This window comes from Ambystoma mexicanum, chromosome 4p, assembly GCF_040938575.1.
Source record: "Ambystoma mexicanum isolate Mex_15411 chromosome 4p, UKY_AmexF1_1, whole genome shotgun sequence".
Taxonomy (NCBI): domain Eukaryota; kingdom Metazoa; phylum Chordata; class Amphibia; order Caudata; family Ambystomatidae; genus Ambystoma; species Ambystoma mexicanum.
This window is the reverse complement of record NC_090927.1, coordinates 784,157,086-784,175,421: the sequence shown is the minus strand read 5'-3', so window position 1 is coordinate 784,175,421 and position 18,336 is coordinate 784,157,086. Positions and strand designations below refer to the sequence as shown.

General features: G+C 47.1%; 5 non-coding genes and 3 pseudogenes across 5 annotated transcripts; all 8 read right to left on the bottom strand.

The window, feature by feature from the left end:
- Nucleotides 1-980: 980 nt before the first annotated feature.
- On the bottom strand, nt 981-1,151 carry LOC138460387 (U2 spliceosomal RNA; annotated as a pseudogene).
- Nucleotides 1,152-7,028: 5,877 nt separating this feature from the next.
- LOC138460417 (U2 spliceosomal RNA) lies at nt 7,029-7,178 on the bottom strand (annotated as a pseudogene).
- Nucleotides 7,179-7,815: 637 nt separating this feature from the next.
- On the bottom strand, nt 7,816-8,006 carry LOC138460331 (U2 spliceosomal RNA). Its single transcript, XR_011263100.1, has one exon. It is a non-coding gene; the product is annotated as a U2 spliceosomal RNA (small nuclear RNA).
- Nucleotides 8,007-8,643: 637 nt separating this feature from the next.
- Nucleotides 8,644-8,834, bottom strand: LOC138460330 (U2 spliceosomal RNA). The gene has a single exon (XR_011263099.1). It is a non-coding gene; the product is annotated as a U2 spliceosomal RNA (small nuclear RNA).
- Nucleotides 8,835-9,471: 637 nt separating this feature from the next.
- Nucleotides 9,472-9,652, bottom strand: LOC138460362 (U2 spliceosomal RNA; annotated as a pseudogene).
- Nucleotides 9,653-15,947: 6,295 nt separating this feature from the next.
- LOC138460328 (U2 spliceosomal RNA) lies at nt 15,948-16,138 on the bottom strand. Its single transcript, XR_011263097.1, has one exon. It is a non-coding gene; the product is annotated as a U2 spliceosomal RNA (small nuclear RNA).
- A 637-nt stretch (nt 16,139-16,775) lies between these two features.
- On the bottom strand, nt 16,776-16,966 carry LOC138460327 (U2 spliceosomal RNA). Its single transcript, XR_011263095.1, has one exon. It is a non-coding gene; the product is annotated as a U2 spliceosomal RNA (small nuclear RNA).
- A 637-nt stretch (nt 16,967-17,603) lies between these two features.
- LOC138460326 (U2 spliceosomal RNA) lies at nt 17,604-17,794 on the bottom strand. The gene has a single exon (XR_011263094.1). It is a non-coding gene; the product is annotated as a U2 spliceosomal RNA (small nuclear RNA).
- Between the last annotated feature and the right edge of the window lie 542 nt (nt 17,795-18,336).

The window sequence follows — 18,336 nt, the reverse complement described above, 5'->3', positions numbered from 1 at the left end:
GTTGATTCGTCCTGAGCGCATTGCTCTCTAGGGCATGTTGCTTTTTTGGCCAGTTTTCTTCTGTGCATAAAGGCTTTCAATGGCAGTGCATTTGTGAGTAGCTGCCAGTTTATGTCCCTCTGCGCGTTCGTTACTCTTGCCTTTGAAAAAGTTTTCCACACTTTGTCCAGTTTATTTCCCCCTAGGTTACCCACTGGTTCCGGGGTTTCATTTAGCCTTTTTTGTTTTAGTATGTCTCTGGGTTCCACCCATATTTTCGTTAAGAGTTCTTGATCCTCCACTGTTGACAGGAAATTGCCGAAGCTTTTGTAAAAGCGAGGTGTCTCCATTGCTTTTGGCAGTGTGTTAAAGCGATGCCCCGAAAGGGTCCGTCGGAAAGAGCGCTGCTCGGCAGCTCCCCCGCTGACTCGGAGTCGCCCTCTGCCGTAGACTCCCAGGCACCTCGGAGGCGGCCGGGCCTAGCGTGCGTTTGCATGAAAGACCAGCAGCCCCGGGTCCGTTTTTGCATGGCTCCGCCCCCACATCTCCAGCAGCCTCGCTGCCAGGGCCCAAAGTCACCCCGAGCTGCCCGGGGGGCAGGCTCCTCCGAGCGCCCACCTTAGATAAGGCTTGGCCGTTCGTGGCCGGCAGGGGCCGGCAGGGGCGAGGAAGGAAGGAAGGAAGGAAGCAGGGCAAGGACAGTGTCCCCCATGCTCTCCTCCTCCTCCGGCTGGCTGGCTGGCTGGCTGGCTGGCTGGCTGGCTGGCGGCTCCCCTGAAAAAGGAGCCAAACGGCAGACTTTTTTCCTTCCGACAACTTGCTCCAAGACACGGAATGTTCAACAGGACATCTAAACAAAAAAGAAGGAAGAAAGGGAAAAAAAAAAATAAATAAATAAAAAAAATAATTTGCATAAGTACAGATATATTTTGCCGTGTGTGCTCTTCTTTTTCAAGAATCGCCCAAGTCTTTCTTTTTGACAGCTTTGTTTTCCCCGAGTGGGGAAGTGCACCAGTCCTGGAGGTACTGCAATACCAGGTTGATGCGTGGAGTGGACAGAGCAAGCTCCCATTCCATCTCCCTGTTCCAAAAATCAATTTAATATATGGTCCCCAGATAGAGGACGTATCAGATATTAAACTGATAAGAACAGATTTTTTTTTTTTTTTTTTTTTTTTTTTTTTTCTTACGGTCTCCACATCTCCCCTTACAACCGTCCCTTTCCTCCAGCAAAGTAGTATATACTACTTGCGACTATACGCCAATTAGTTCTCGAATTAAAGGATTTTCACGAATTAAAATTGAATTTGGTTAAAAAACTGTCAAAAAGAAAGACTTTGAGCAAACTGCTCTCCCTAACCCAGATTAGTTAAATAGTTAACGTTCTCCAGTTGTCTTGTTGCCAAATGTTTTGTGCCTCTTGTTTGCCCTTGACTTTGGCATCAAGACAGTAATATGTGTATAAAAAACACAACGCTAACTTTACACACTCCTCTGGAGTGATGTTTTTGTGCTGTAGCACTAGTAATGTTCTGGCCTTCCATAAGGCTTCTTTCGTTGCTGATGTAATTTGGTGAAAAAGAATTTTCTCTTGTTTCCCTCCTCCCTCCTGTATCCCTGTCAAGATGGATTCGAACGTCAGGGTCTGTTCTCCTGTGATTGCAAAAATCAGTGTTTCCAGTTTTTCCCACACTTGTTTTGCAAATGCACAATTCCACACAAAGTGTAGTGTTGATTCGTCCTGAGCGCATTGCTCTCTAGGGCATGTTGCTTTTTTGGCCAGTTTTCTTCTGTGCATAAAGGCTTTCAATGGCAGTGCATTTGTGAGTAGCTGCCAGTTTATGTCCCTCTGCGCGTTCGTTACTCTTGCCTTTGAAAAAGTTTTCCACACTTTGTCCAGTTTATTTCCCCCTAGGTTACCCACTGGTTCCGGGGTTTCATTTAGCCTTTTTTGTTTTAGTATGTCTCTGGGTTCCACCCATATTTTCGTTAAGAGTTCTTGATCCTCCACTGTTGACAGGAAATTGCCGAAGCTTTTGTAAAAGCGAGGTGTCTCCATTGCTTTTGGCAGTGTGTTGCTTCTCGGTATGATTTTGTGTCTTTCCAGTATGTTCGCTGTTGCATACCTTATGAAGTGCACTGCCATTGATGCCGAGTGTTTCAGTGTGTTTAGGCAAAACCCTACGTAGTGTCCTGTAAGGAAGCTTTGTATTTCCGGTACGCCTCTTCCTCCTCTCTCCTTTATCTTGTACATTGTCTTTCTCGCTACTCGATCCATCTTCGAGTTCCATAGGAAATGGAACATTAGTCTTTGTATTTTTTGTGCTTGTTTCATTTTTGGAGGAAAGATCAGTGCTAGGAACAGCAGTATTGGGAGAAAGACCGCTTTCATGAGTAGCACCTTTCCTTCCATCGTGAGCTGTCTCAGTGCCCAGAAGTTGATTTTGTTCTCTATTTTTTTGGTTGTGTTTTCCCATTGTTTTGTCCCGTCCATCTGTTTGTCAAACTGTAGTCCCAGTATTTTCAAACTGTCTTCTGTTTTGTGTATCGGGCATGGTGTGAGGTTGTTCCATGTTCCAATGGTTAGTAGTTGGCACTTGTGTTTGTTTAGTTTGAATCCTGCCGCTTTGCAAAAAAGTTCAGTCTGCGACACGACTTGGTTTACGGATTTGGCGTCTTTGCATAAAGCTGTCACGTCGTCCATGTACCCAATGGTCTTTACTTGTTCCGGGGTCCCTGGTACTGGGGCTCCTGTTATGTCTTTGTGTGACCTCAATCTGATGTGTAAAGGTTCCACTGCACAGATGTATAAAAGTGCTGATAGGGGACATCCCTGCCTGACCCCTGATAATATTGGGATTTGTTCAGTCAACTCCCCGTTGATGCGGACTTGACTGTAGACTCCAGCGTATAGCGTGGAGATGTGTGTTAAAAAGGGTTTAGGGCAACCCATTTTCTCCATTATCTTCAACATGAATGGGTGAGAGACTCTGTCGTATGCCTTTTCAAAATCTAGGCTTAGAACCCCCAAAGGCGTTCCTCGATCTTTTGCTGATTGTATTGAGTCTCTTACAATCAGTAGGCTTTCATGTATTCGTCTGCCTGGGACTGCGCACGTCTGGTCTGGATGCACTAAGTGCCTGATTACTGCTCTTAGTCTGTTAGCAATGACTTTAGCTAATATTTTGTAATCTGCATTTAGTAATGTTATCGGTCTCCAGTTTTTGACGTCCGCTTTGTCTCCTTTTTTGTATAGCAAAGTGATGATCCCCTGTTTCATGCTGGGGGCTAGCTCTCTAGTTTGAAAGACCACGTTTACTAGCTCCAGTACTGCCGGTCCTAGGATGTCCCAGAAGGTGCTATACCATTCGCATGGTAAGCCATCGCTTCCTGGTGTTTTCCTCTTGGCAGCACTCATCACTGCTTTGTGTATTTCTTGTAACGTGAAAGGCTCAATCATGTCTGCTTTTTGATCGGTACTTATGTTGTCTTGAACAGCTCTCTCAAACTCACTTGTCTGTTCTTCGTCCAACTGTTTTGGAGAATACAAGTCTGCGTAAAAGGATTGTGCTACTTCTAGCAACCCTGATACCGTGTTCCTTGTCTTCTCTCTTGAGTCTCTGAATTCAGTAGGTAAAACCTTCTGATGTTGTGCTGCTTTGAAGAAGAAACGTGTGCATTTCTCGTTCTCTTCAAATTCTTTCACCCTAGAGTTGAAGATAATAGTCCTTCCTTTATCATGCATCCATTTCTGGATTTTTTCTTTTACGTCCTCGAGGTCATCTTGGACGTCTACCCCTCTCTCTTGCAGAAGGTGTAGGGTTTGTTGTGTGCCTAACAGGTTCCTGTAAGTCTCGTTCCGTTTTCTTGCTGCTATATGTCCGCTTTTTTTAAAGAACTCTCTGGTTCTTTCTTTGATGTCCTCCCACCACTCTCTTTTGTCTTCGTATAACATATGTTGGGATACCCACTCTTTTAGCAATGGTCTGTATTTTTTACAGGTTGTTTCGTCCTGCAAGAGGTTTACGTTAAGTGACCATGCGTTGCGTTGTTTTGGGGGGTATTCCTTTAATGTTACTTCCGTGGTGATTAGGTGGTGGTCTGAGAACAGGTTCGGTTTCACTTCGGTTTTGTTTATCCCAAAGTTCTTAGATGTGAATATAAAGTCTATACGGGACTGTACCAACCCGTTTTCAGCCCTATATGTTAAGGCTGTCCCCGGTGTATTGGTAGATGCGTGTGTATCATTTAAGTTTAAGTCACTTATGATACTTTTGAGTATTTTGGACGATGGGTCTCGGTTCTTCGACGTTGCTTGTGAACCGGTCCGCACTCGATCCTCTTTTTGTATTGTGCAATTGAAATCCCCCGCTATGATCAAAGGGGTGTTTCCAGTGCAAAAGTTGCGTAGTTCTTGTAACAGAGCTATGCGTTCTTGTTTCTTTGCATCTGCATATACACTCACGAGGTTGTGTTGGATACCGTGCCATGAGAAAAGCACCTGTAGTATCCGTCCAGGATGTATTTCCACATACTTTATGTTCGTGGCTGCGTGTGTTTTGAACAAGATTGCTGTACCCGCGTTCTTGTTTATGTTGGAGCCTGACCAAAAGGATGGTCCGCTTGTCCAATCTTTTCCCCATCCTTTGTTGGTTGCGTCCCAGCTTAGACCACATTCCTGTAGACAAAAGATGTCACACGGTACTGTGGTTAAGTATGCTAATAGCGTCAGTCTTTTTGTGATATTATTTATGCTTCTTACGTTTAGTGTTGCTATTTTTAGACCCCCCATTATTATTTTTTGGGTTGTGTTGTTCTGCCTTCTCTTTGGCTCGATCTGCTCCTCGCTCTGGAGGCTTCTTTTTCCATCTTTCTAAAAGCAGAAGGTGTTCTGTGTAAACTGTCTGTGTTTTCTTCTTCCTCATTGTCTGAGTTTTCCGATGAGTCACTAAGACATTCCATGGGTGTGTAGGACTCTTCTCTTGTGTCCCTTGTGTCCCTGTCGTGTGTATCCTTCTTGCTTTGTTCTGTGTTTGTTGGGGTGTTGTTTCTGCTTCTTGCTGTGTTGGATCTTTTTCTATGCTTTTTCCTTTGCGTTGTCCATCCTTCGTCCTCTTTGTTTTGGGCAAATATGTGTTTTGTCTTAGTTGCTAACGCTTCGCCCGCCTCTACTACCTGTTGTAGTTCGGCTAGGTTCGGGGTTAGCGATAGTCTTATGTGCTCCGCTTCTTGGGAGAGTTGGGTCTCTTCTACTTCTGTTTTGTCATGCATTTCTGGTAAGGGAGGTGTTTTTTCACTATTTGTCTTGTTATACCCGAAGTCTTTCGGTGATAGAAAGGGTAACACACTTGGGTGCGGCAATGCCGGGTTTGGAAGTCCGGCTTGGCTTTTCTCGCTCCCTCTATTTTTTAGATGACTCAGGATAACTTCGCTGCTTAGCGTGTTGTTTGTTGCTCCTTTTTGCATGTCTGTTCTCTCTTTGTCCTTGTTTGTACTACTTTCGCTTCCTGAGTCGAAGCTCGACACAATGAGCCCTGGGGTGCCACTTTTTTTGTTTTTGTCTTGTTTTTGGGCTCCACTCGTGCTCAGGATATTTTTTACCACGAATGCAGGAAAAATTCCCTTTCTCCATGCTTCGCTGGTGTTTTGGTCGTTTTCGCCACTAGGGGGCGTTTTGGTGCTTTTCCCTTGTTCTTCTACGCTCATCAGGCTCTCATTTGGGCTCTCCGCCTGAGCGAGCGCTTCTTTCTGTTTTTCCCCTTTCTCTGAAGTGGATGCATTCTCCTCTCTACATCTAGGTGGCGTGTTAGTTGGATGCTCCTGTCTGGATGCACCCGCTTCCATCGCCTCGCTTTTTTCTTCCTGAGTCTTGTCTGCGGTCACGCTTTTGTGTGTTTGTGTCGTTATGAATGCTTTAGGTCCCAATAATTTGGCTTCTCTTGAAGCTGTAGGGTCATTATTCATGGCTTCGCATAAATTGTCTTGTGCGCTTTTCTCCTGCTGCAAAAGTTCATTTAGGTCGAAATCCACATGCATATTTTCCAGCTCTTCTTCTGCGCTTATTTCTCCCGTCCTTTTGACCGTCTGCGCATATGATAATTTGCGCTGTGGACATATTTCTGCATAATGTCCTTTTTGCTGACACTCGGTGCATTGTATTGGTTTGTCACAGGCTGCCACCTTGTGACTTCTGCTTGCGCAATTTTTGCAAGCGTCTTTTGGGCAAAATTGCTTCACGTGACCAAAGTTTCTGCAAAATCTGCAGAATAAAGGCTGACTCGGGTAATATAGGTATCCTTTATGTTTGTTGAATTCAAACATGGCTGGTGGGTGTCTAAGTCCCCCTATGCCATTTGCATCTTTTCTCAATACCACTGTGAATCTTCTATTCCCATTAAAGATATTATATTTGTTCTTTAATGGGTATCCTCCTTTGACTTCTTCACAATAGGTGCTTAGCCATCCAGTTATTGCTTCCACTGAAACAAAGGGATTATACATATGCACCGTCAGTGGTGTATCTTGGCGCACATGACATAATTCTATTTTAACTCCATCAAGTGTTGGATTCGGTATTTTAGAATTTTCGTGGGCTGTAATCGCCGCCGCTTCATCTATAAATGTTATGTCATAAGCATTGGCATTCTTGTGCTCTTGTATGCAGAACAGGCTGCTTTTTTGAACTTTTAAGGTTTCAATTAAAATTTGTTTGATTACATAATCAAAATCTTTTTCCTGGCTGACATTGTGATCAACAGTTATTCTGATCGAATGTCTTAATTCTGTGGCAGGAGGTATACTCCTTGGTATTTTGTCCATTTTGGAGAAAAAAGTCTTTCTACTGAAAAGGAATCATTCTGTCTGTTTTCTTGCATAAAATTAGCATAAAGCTTAAACAAAAATAGAACTCCTGTGGAAGGAAAAAGATTCGGGTCTATCTTTCCAGTCCGATTCGGGGTCAGGCCCCTAGGCGGACTGCGTACCGTTGCCCACCTCGCGGCGCGGGGGTGTGACAACACACTTCTGCTGGGCTCTCTGTTGTGCAAGAGAGAGCTTAAGTCATTGTGTAGTTGTGATTGTATAAATCGCCAAACTTTCCTGGAGATAAAACCTCCCTTGAAAAGGGCTCAAAACACAAAATATACTACACTTGATCTTAGCTACTACACTTGATCTTAGCCAAAAGGCCGAGAAGCGATGCCCCGAAAGGGTCCGTCGGAAAGAGCGCTGCTCGGCAGCTCCCCCGCTGACTCGGAGTCGCCCTCTGCCGTAGACTCCCAGGCACCTCGGAGGCGGCCGGGCCTAGCGTGCGTTTGCATGAAAGACCAGCAGCCCCGGGTCCGTTTTTGCATGGCTCCGCCCCCACATCTCCAGCAGCCTCGCTGCCAGGGCCCAAAGTCACCCCGAGCTGCCCGGGGGGCAGGCTCCTCCGAGCGCCCACCTTAGATAAGGCTTGGCCGTTCGTGGCCGTTCGGGGCCGGCAGGGGCGAGGAAGGAAGGAAGGAAGGAAGCAGGGCAAGGACAGTGTCCCCCATGCTCTCCTCCTCCTCCGGCTGGCTGGCTGGCTGGCTGGCTGGCTGGCTGGCTGGCTGGCTGGCTGGCGGCTCCCCTGAAAAAGGAGCCAAACGGCAGACTTTTTTCCTTCCGACAACTTGCTCCAAGACACGGAATGTTCAACAGGACATCTAAACAAAAAAGAAGGAAGAAAGGGAAAAAAAAAAATAAATAAATAAAAAAAATAATTTGCATAAGTACAGATATATTTTGCCGTGTGTGCTCTTCTTTTTCAAGAATCGCCCAAGTCTTTCTTTTTGACAGCTTTGTTTTCCCCGAGTGGGGAAGTGCACCAGTCCTGGAGGTACTGCAATACCAGGTTGATGCGTGGAGTGGACAGAGCAAGCTCCCATTCCATCTCCCTGTTCCAAAAATCAATTTAATATATGGTCCCCAGATAGAGGACGTATCAGATATTAAACTGATAAGAACAGATACTACACTTGATCTTAGCCAAAAGGCCGAGAAGCGATGCCCCGAAAGGGTCCGTCGGAAAGAGCGCTGCTCGGCAGCTCCCCCGCTGACTCGGAGTCGCCCTCTGCCGTAGACTCCCAGGCACCTCGGAGGCGGCCGGGCCTAGCGTGCGTTTGCATGAAAGACCAGCAGCCCCGGGTCCGTTTTTGCATGGCTCCGCCCCCACATCTCCAGCAGCCTCGCTGCCAGGGCCCAAAGTCACCCCGAGCTGCCCGGGGGGCAGGCTCCTCCGAGCGCCCACCTTAGATAAGGCTTGGCCGTTCGTGGCCGTTCGGGGCCGGCAGGGGCGAGGAAGGAAGGAAGGAAGGAAGCAGGGCAAGGACAGTGTCCCCCATGCTCTCCTCCTCCTCCGGCTGGCTGGCTGGCTGGCTGGCTGGCTGGCTGGCTGGCTGGCTGGCTGGCGGCTCCCCTGAAAAAGGAGCCAAACGGCAGACTTTTTTCCTTCCGACAACTTGCTCCAAGACACGGAATGTTCAACAGGACATCTAAACAAAAAAGAAGGAAGAAAGGGAAAAAAAAAAATAAATAAATAAAAAAAATAATTTGCATAAGTACAGATATATTTTGCCGTGTGTGCTCTTCTTTTTCAAGAATCGCCCAAGTCTTTCTTTTTGACAGCTTTGTTTTCCCCGAGTGGGGAAGTGCACCAGTCCTGGAGGTACTGCAATACCAGGTTGATGCGTGGAGTGGACAGAGCAAGCTCCCATTCCATCTCCCTGTTCCAAAAATCAATTTAATATATGGTCCCCAGATAGAGGACGTATCAGATATTAAACTGATAAGAACAGATACTACACTTGATCTTAGCCAAAAGGCCGAGAAGCGATGCCCCGAAAGGGTCCGTCGGAAAGAGCGCTGCTCGGCAGCTCCCCCGCTGACTCGGAGTCGCCCTCTGCCGTAGACTCCCAGGCACCTCGGAGGCGGCCGGGCCTAGCGTGCGTTTGCATGAAAGACCAGCAGCCCCGGGTCCGTTTTTGCATGGCTCCGCCCCCACATCTCCAGCAGCCTCGCTGCCAGGGCCCAAAGTCACCCCGAGCTGCCCGGGGGGCAGGCTCCTCCGAGCGCCCACCTTAGATAAGGCTTGGCCGTTCGTGGCCGTTCGGGGCCGGCAGGGGCGAGGAAGGAAGGAAGGAAGGAAGCAGGGCAAGGACAGTGTCCCCCATGCTCTCCTCCTCCTCCGGCTGGCTGGCTGGCTGGCTGGCTGGCTGGCTGGCTGGCTGGCTGGCTGGCGGCTCCCCTGAAAAAGGAGCCAAACGGCAGACTTTTTTCCTTCCGACAACTTGCTCCAAGACACGGAATGTTCAACAGGACATCTAAACAAAAAAGAAGGAAGAAAGGGAAAAAAAAAAATAAATAAATAAAAAAAATAATTTGCATAAGTACAGATATATTTTGCCGTGTGTGCTCTTCTTTTTCAAGAATCGCCCAAGTCTTTCTTTTTGACAGCTTTGTTTTCCCCGAGTGGGGAAGTGCACCAGTCCTGGAGGTACTGCAATACCAGGTTGATGCGTGGAGTGGACAGAGCAAGCTCCCATTCCATCTCCCTGTTCCAAAAATCAATTTAATATATGGTCCCCAGATAGAGGACGTATCAGATATTAAACTGATAAGAACAGATTTTTTTTTTTTTTTTTTTGAACGGTCTCCACATCTCCCCTTACAACCGTCCCTTTCCTCCAGCAAAGTAGTATATACTACTTGCGACTATACGCCAATTAGTTCTCGAATTAAAAGATTTTCACGAATTAAAATTGAATTTGGTTAAAAAACTGTCAAAAAGAAAGACTTTGAGCAAACTGCTCTCCCTAACCCAGATTAGTTAAATAGTTAACGTTCTCCAGTTGTCTTGTTGCCAAATGTTTTGTGCCTCTTGTTTGCCCTTGACTTTGGCATCAAGACAGTAATATGTGTATAAAAAACACAACGCTAACTTTACACACTCCTCTGGAGTGATGTTTTTGTGCTGTAGCACTAGTAATGTTCTGGCCTTCCATAAGGCTTCTTTCGTTGCTGATGTAATTTGGTGAAAAAGAATTTTCTCTTGTTTCCCTCCTCCCTCCTGTATCCCTGTCAAGATGGATTCGAACGTCAGGGTCTGTTCTCCTGTGATTGCAAAAATCAGTGTTTCCAGTTTTTCCCACACTTGTTTTGCAAATGCACAATTCCACACAAAGTGTAGTGTTGATTCGTCCTGAGCGCATTGCTCTCTAGGGCATGTTGCTTTTTTGGCCAGTTTTCTTCTGTGCATAAAGGCTTTCAATGGCAGTGCATTTGTGAGTAGCTGCCAGTTTATGTCCCTCTGCGCGTTCGTTACTCTTGCCTTTGAAAAAGTTTTCCACACTTTGTCCAGTTTATTTCCCCCTAGGTTACCCACTGGTTCCGGGGTTTCATTTAGCCTTTTTTGTTTTAGTATGTCTCTGGGTTCCACCCATATTTTCGTTAAGAGTTCTTGATCCTCCACTGTTGACAGGAAATTGCCGAAGCTTTTGTAAAAGCGAGGTGTCTCCATTGCTTTTGGCAGTGTGTTGCTTCTCGGTATGATTTTGTGTCTTTCCAGTATGTTCGCTGTTGCATACCTTATGAAGTGCACTGCCATTGATGCCGAGTGTTTCAGTGTGTTTAGGCAAAACCCTACGTAGTGTCCTGTAAGGAAGCTTTGTATTTCCGGTACGCCTCTTCCTCCTCTCTCCTTTATCTTGTACATTGTCTTTCTCGCTACTCGATCCATCTTCGAGTTCCATAGGAAATGGAACATTAGTCTTTGTATTTTTTGTGCTTGTTTCATTTTTGGAGGAAAGATCAGTGCTAGGAACAGCAGTATTGGGAGAAAGACCGCTTTCATGAGTAGCACCTTTCCTTCCATCGTGAGCTGTCTCAGTGCCCAGAAGTTGATTTTGTTCTCTATTTTTTTGGTTGTGTTTTCCCATTGTTTTGTCCCGTCCATCTGTTTGTCAAACTGTAGTCCCAGTATTTTCAAACTGTCTTCTGTTTTGTGTATCGGGCATGGTGTGAGGTTGTTCCATGTTCCAATGGTTAGTAGTTGGCACTTGTGTTTGTTTAGTTTGAATCCTGCCGCTTTGCAAAAAAGTTCAGTCTGCGACACGACTTGGTTTACGGATTTGGCGTCTTTGCATAAAGCTGTCACGTCGTCCATGTACCCAATGGTCTTTACTTGTTCCGGGGTCCCTGGTACTGGGGCTCCTGTTATGTCTTTGTGTGACCTCAATCTGATGTGTAAAGGTTCCACTGCACAGATGTATAAAAGTGCTGATAGGGGACATCCCTGCCTGACCCCTGATAATATTGGGATTTGTTCAGTCAACTCCCCGTTGATGCGGACTTGACTGTAGACTCCAGCGTATAGCGTGGAGATGTGTGTTAAAAAGGGTTTAGGGCAACCCATTTTCTCCATTATCTTCAACATGAATGGGTGAGAGACTCTGTCGTATGCCTTTTCAAAATCTAGGCTTAGAACCCCCAAAGGCGTTCCTCGATCTTTTGCTGATTGTATTGAGTCTCTTACAATCAGTAGGCTTTCATGTATTCGTCTGCCTGGGACTGCGCACGTCTGGTCTGGATGCACTAAGTGCCTGATTACTGCTCTTAGTCTGTTAGCAATGACTTTAGCTAATATTTTGTAATCTGCATTTAGTAATGTTATCGGTCTCCAGTTTTTGACGTCCGCTTTGTCTCCTTTTTTGTATAGCAAAGTGATGATCCCCTGTTTCATGCTGGGGGCTAGCTCTCTAGTTTGAAAGACCACGTTTACTAGCTCCAGTACTGCCGGTCCTAGGATGTCCCAGAAGGTGCTATACCATTCGCATGGTAAGCCATCGCTTCCTGGTGTTTTCCTCTTGGCAGCACTCATCACTGCTTTGTGTATTTCTTGTAACGTGAAAGGCTCAATCATGTCTGCTTTTTGATCGGTACTTATGTTGTCTTGAACAGCTCTCTCAAACTCACTTGTCTGTTCTTCGTCCAACTGTTTTGGAGAATACAAGTCTGCGTAAAAGGATTGTGCTACTTCTAGCAACCCTGATACCGTGTTCCTTGTCTTCTCTCTTGAGTCTCTGAATTCAGTAGGTAAAACCTTCTGATGTTGTGCTGCTTTGAAGAAGAAACGTGTGCATTTCTCGTTCTCTTCAAATTCTTTCACCCTAGAGTTGAAGATAATAGTCCTTCCTTTATCATGCATCCATTTCTGGATTTTTTCTTTTACGTCCTCGAGGTCATCTTGGACGTCTACCCCTCTCTCTTGCAGAAGGTGTAGGGTTTGTTGTGTGCCTAACAGGTTCCTGTAAGTCTCGTTCCGTTTTCTTGCTGCTATATGTCCGCTTTTTTTAAAGAACTCTCTGGTTCTTTCTTTGATGTCCTCCCACCACTCTCTTTTGTCTTCGTATAACATATGTTGGGATACCCACTCTTTTAGCAATGGTCTGTATTTTTTACAGGTTGTTTCGTCCTGCAAGAGGTTTACGTTAAGTGACCATGCGTTGCGTTGTTTTGGGGGGTATTCCTTTAATGTTACTTCCGTGGTGATTAGGTGGTGGTCTGAGAACAGGTTCGGTTTCACTTCGGTTTTGTTTATCCCAAAGTTCTTAGATGTGAATATAAAGTCTATACGGGACTGTACCAACCCGTTTTCAGCCCTATATGTTAAGGCTGTCCCCGGTGTATTGGTAGATGCGTGTGTATCATTTAAGTTTAAGTCACTTATGATACTTTTGAGTATTTTGGACGATGGGTCTCGGTTCTTCGACGTTGCTTGTGAACCGGTCCGCACTCGATCCTCTTTTTGTATTGTGCAATTGAAATCCCCCGCTATGATCAAAGGGGTGTTTCCAGTGCAAAAGTTGCGTAGTTCTTGTAACAGAGCTATGCGTTCTTGTTTCTTTGCATCTGCATATACACTCACGAGGTTGTGTTGGATACCGTGCCATGAGAAAAGCACCTGTAGTATCCGTCCAGGATGTATTTCCACATACTTTATGTTCGTGGCTGCGTGTGTTTTGAACAAGATTGCTGTACCCGCGTTCTTGTTTATGTTGGAGCCTGACCAAAAGGATGGTCCGCTTGTCCAATCTTTTCCCCATCCTTTGTTGGTTGCGTCCCAGCTTAGACCACATTCCTGTAGACAAAAGATGTCACACGGTACTGTGGTTAAGTATGCTAATAGCGTCAGTCTTTTTGTGATATTATTTATGCTTCTTACGTTTAGTGTTGCTATTTTTAGACCCCCCATTATTATTTTTTGGGTTGTGTTGTTCTGCCTTCTCTTTGGCTCGATCTGCTCCTCGCTCTGGAGGCTTCTTTTTCCATCTTTCTAAAAGCAGAAGGTGTTCTGTGTAAACTGTCTGTGTTTTCTTCTTCCTCATTGTCTGAGTTTTCCGATGAGTCACTAAGACATTCCATGGGTGTGTAGGACTCTTCTCTTGTGTCCCTTGTGTCCCTGTCGTGTGTATCCTTCTTGCTTTGTTCTGTGTTTGTTGGGGTGTTGTTTCTGCTTCTTGCTGTGTTGGATCTTTTTCTATGCTTTTTCCTTTGCGTTGTCCATCCTTCGTCCTCTTTGTTTTGGGCAAATATGTGTTTTGTCTTAGTTGCTAACGCTTCGCCCGCCTCTACTACCTGTTGTAGTTCGGCTAGGTTCGGGGTTAGCGATAGTCTTATGTGCTCCGCTTCTTGGGAGAGTTGGGTCTCTTCTACTTCTGTTTTGTCATGCATTTCTGGTAAGGGAGGTGTTTTTTCACTATTTGTCTTGTTATACCCGAAGTCTTTCGGTGATAGAAAGGGTAACACACTTGGGTGCGGCAATGCCGGGTTTGGAAGTCCGGCTTGGCTTTTCTCGCTCCCTCTATTTTTTAGATGACTCAGGATAACTTCGCTGCTTAGCGTGTTGTTTGTTGCTCCTTTTTGCATGTCTGTTCTCTCTTTGTCCTTGTTTGTACTACTTTCGCTTCCTGAGTCGAAGCTCGACACAATGAGCCCTGGGGTGCCACTTTTTTTGTTTTTGTCTTGTTTTTGGGCTCCACTCGTGCTCAGGATATTTTTTACCACGAATGCAGGAAAAATTCCCTTTCTCCATGCTTCGCTGGTGTTTTGGTCGTTTTCGCCACTAGGGGGCGTTTTGGTGCTTTTCCCTTGTTCTTCTACGCTCATCAGGCTCTCATTTGGGCTCTCCGCCTGAGCGAGCGCTTCTTTCTGTTTTTCCCCTTTCTCTGAAGTGGATGCATTCTCCTCTCTACATCTAGGTGGCGTGTTAGTTGGATGCTCCTGTCTGGATGCACCCGCTTCCATCGCCTCGCTTTTTTCTTCCTGAGTCTTGTCTGCGGTCACGCTTTTGTGTGTTTGTGTCGTTATGAATGCTTTAGGTCCCAATAATTTGGCTTCTCTTGAAGCTGTAGGGTCATTATTCATGGCTTCGCATAAATTGTCTTGTGCGCTTTTCTCCTGCTGCAAAAGTTCATTTAGGTCGAAATCCACATGCATATTTTCCAGCTCTTCTTCTGCGCTTATTTCTCCCGTCCTTTTGACCGTCTGCGCATATGATAATTTGCGCTGTGGACATATTTCTGCATAATGTCCTTTTTGCTGACACTCGGTGCATTGTATTGGTTTGTCACAGGCTGCCACCTTGTGACTTCTGCTTGCGCAATTTTTGCAAGCGTCTTTTGGGCAAAATTGCTTCACGTGACCAAAGTTTCTGCAAAATCTGCAGAATAAAGGCTGACTCGGGTAATATAGGTATCCTTTATGTTTGTTGAATTCAAACATGGCTGGTGGGTGTCTAAGTCCCCCTATGCCATTTGCATCTTTTCTCAATACCACTGTGAATCTTCTATTCCCATTAAAGATATTATATTTGTTCTTTAATGGGTATCCTCCTTTGACTTCTTCACAATAGGTGCTTAGCCATCCAGTTATTGCTTCCACTGAAACAAAGGGATTATACATATGCACCGTCAGTGGTGTATCTTGGCGCACATGACATAATTCTATTTTAACTCCATCAAGTGTTGGATTCGGTATTTTAGAATTTTCGTGGGCTGTAATCGCCGCCGCTTCATCTATAAATGTTATGTCATAAGCATTGGCATTCTTGTGCTCTTGTATGCAGAACAGGCTGCTTTTTTGAACTTTTAAGGTTTCAATTAAAATTTGTTTGATTACATAATCAAAATCTTTTTCCTGGCTGACATTGTGATCAACAGTTATTCTGATCGAATGTCTTAATTCTGTGGCAGGAGGTATACTCCTTGGTATTTTGTCCATTTTGGAGAAAATAGCCAAAAGGCCGAGAAGCGATGCCCCGAAAGGGTCCGTCGGAAAGAGCGCTGCTCGGCAGCTCCCCCGCTGACTCGGAGTCGCCCTCTGCCGTAGACTCCCAGGCACCTCGGAGGCGGCCGGGCCTAGCGTGCGTTTGCATGAAAGACCAGCAGCCCCGGGTCCGTTTTTGCATGGCTCCGCCCCCACATCTCCAGCAGCCTCGCTGCCAGGGCCCAAAGTCACCCCGAGCTGCCCGGGGGGCAGGCTCCTCCGAGCGCCCACCTTAGATAAGGCTTGGCCGTTCGTGGCCGTTCGGGGCCGGCAGGGGCGAGGAAGGAAGGAAGGAAGGAAGCAGGGCAAGGACAGTGTCCCCCATGCTCTCCTCCTCCTCCGGCTGGCTGGCTGGCTGGCTGGCTGGCTGGCTGGCTGGCTGGCTGGCTGGCGGCTCCCCTGAAAAAGGAGCCAAACGGCAGACTTTTTTCCTTCCGACAACTTGCTCCAAGACACGGAATGTTCAACAGGACATCTAAACAAAAAAGAAGGAAGAAAGGGAAAAAAAAAAATAAATAAATAAAAAAAATAATTTGCATAAGTACAGATATATTTTGCCGTGTGTGCTCTTCTTTTTCAAGAATCGCCCAAGTCTTTCTTTTTGACAGCTTTGTTTTCCCCGAGTGGGGAAGTGCACCAGTCCTGGAGGTACTGCAATACCAGGTTGATGCGTGGAGTGGACAGAGCAAGCTCCCATTCCATCTCCCTGTTCCAAAAATCAATTTAATATATGGTCCCCAGATAGAGGACGTATCAGATATTAAACTGATAAGAACAGATACTACACTTGATCTTAGCCAAAAGGCCGAGAAGCGATGCCCCGAAAGGGTCCGTCGGAAAGAGCGCTGCTCGGCAGCTCCCCCGCTGACTCGGAGTCGCCCTCTGCCGTAGACTCCCAGGCACCTCGGAGGCGGCCGGGCCTAGCGTGCGTTTGCATGAAAGACCAGCAGCCCCGGGTCCGTTTTTGCATGGCTCCGCCCCCACATCTCCAGCAGCCTCGCTGCCAGGGCCCAAAGTCACCCCGAGCTGCCCGGGGGGCAGGCTCCTCCGAGCGCCCACCTTAGATAAGGCTTGGCCGTTCGTGGCCGTTCGGGGCCGGCAGGGGCGAGGAAGGAAGGAAGGAAGGAAGCAGGGCAAGGACAGTGTCCCCCATGCTCTCCTCCTCCTCCGGCTGGCTGGCTGGCTGGCTGGCTGGCTGGCTGGCTGGCTGGCTGGCTGGCGGCTCCCCTGAAAAAGGAGCCAAACGGCAGACTTTTTTCCTTCCGACAACTTGCTCCAAGACACGGAATGTTCAACAGGACATCTAAACAAAAAAGAAGGAAGAAAGGGAAAAAAAAAAATAAATAAATAAAAAAAATAATTTGCATAAGTACAGATATATTTTGCCGTGTGTGCTCTTCTTTTTCAAGAATCGCCCAAGTCTTTCTTTTTGACAGCTTTGTTTTCCCCGAGTGGGGAAGTGCACCAGTCCTGGAGGTACTGCAATACCAGGTTGATGCGTGGAGTGGACAGAGCAAGCTCCCATTCCATCTCCCTGTTCCAAAAATCAATTTAATATATGGTCCCCAGATAGAGGACGTATCAGATATTAAACTGATAAGAACAGATACTACACTTGATCTTAGCCAAAAGGCCGAGAAGCGATGCCCCGAAAGGGTCCGTCGGAAAGAGCGCTGCTCGGCAGCTCCCCCGCTGACTCGGAGTCGCCCTCTGCCGTAGACTCCCAGGCACCTCGGAGGCGGCCGGGCCTAGCGTGCGTTTGCATGAAAGACCAGCAGCCCCGGGTCCGTTTTTGCATGGCTCCGCCCCCACATCTCCAGCAGCCTCGCTGCCAGGGCCCAAAGTCACCCCGAGCTGCCCGGGGGGCAGGCTCCTCCGAGCGCCCACCTTAGATAAGGCTTGGCCGTTCGTGGCCGTTCGGGGCCGGCAGGGGCGAGGAAGGAAGGAAGGAAGGAAGCAGGGCAAGGACAGTGTCCCCCATGCTCTCCTCCTCCTCCGGCTGGCTGGCTGGCTGGCTGGCTGGCTGGCTGGCTGGCTGGCTGGCTGGCGGCTCCCCTGAAAAAGGAGCCAAACGGCAGACTTTTTTCCTTCCGACAACTTGCTCCAAGACACGGAATGTTCAACAGGACATCTAAACAAAAAAGAAGGAAGAAAGGGAAAAAAAAAAATAAATAAATAAAAAAAATAATTTGCATAAGTACAGATATATTTTGCCGTGTGTGCTCTTCTTTTTCAAGAATCGCCCAAGTCTTTCTTTTTGACAGCTTTGTTTTCCCCGAGTGGGGAAGTGCACCAGTCCTGGAGGTACTGCAATACCAGGTTGATGCGTGGAGTGGACAGAGCAAGCTCCCATTCCATCTCCCTGTTCCAAAAATCAATTTAATATATGGTCCCCAGATAGAGGACGTATCAGATATTAAACTGATAAGAACAGATACTACACTTGATCTTAGCCAAAAGGCCGAGAAGCGATGCCCCGAAAGGGTCCGTCGGAAAGAGCGCTGCTCGGCAGCTCCCCCGCTGACTCGGAGTCGCCCTCTGCCGTAGACTCCCAGGCACCTCGGAGGCGGCCGGGCCTAGCGTGCGTTTGCATGAAAGACCAGCAGCCCCGGGTCCGTTTTTGCATGGCTCCGCCCCCACATCTCCAGCAGCCTCGCTGCCAGGGCCCAAAGTCACCCCGAGCTGCCCGGGGGGCAGGCTCCTCCGAGCGCCCACCTTAGATAAGGCTTGGCCGTTCGTGGCCGTTCGGGGCCGGCAGGGGCGAGGAAGGAAGGAAGGAAGGAAGCAGGGCAAGGACAGTGTCCCCCATGCTCTCCTCCTCCTCCGGCTGGCTGGCTGGCTGGCTGGCTGGCTGGCTGGCTGGCTGGCTGGCTGGCGGCTCCCCTGAAAAAGGAGCCAAACGGCAGACTTTTTTCCTTCCGACAACTTGCTCCAAGACACGGAATGTTCAACAGGACATCTAAACAAAAAAGAAGGAAGAAAGGGAAAAAAAAAAATAAATAAATAAAAAAAATA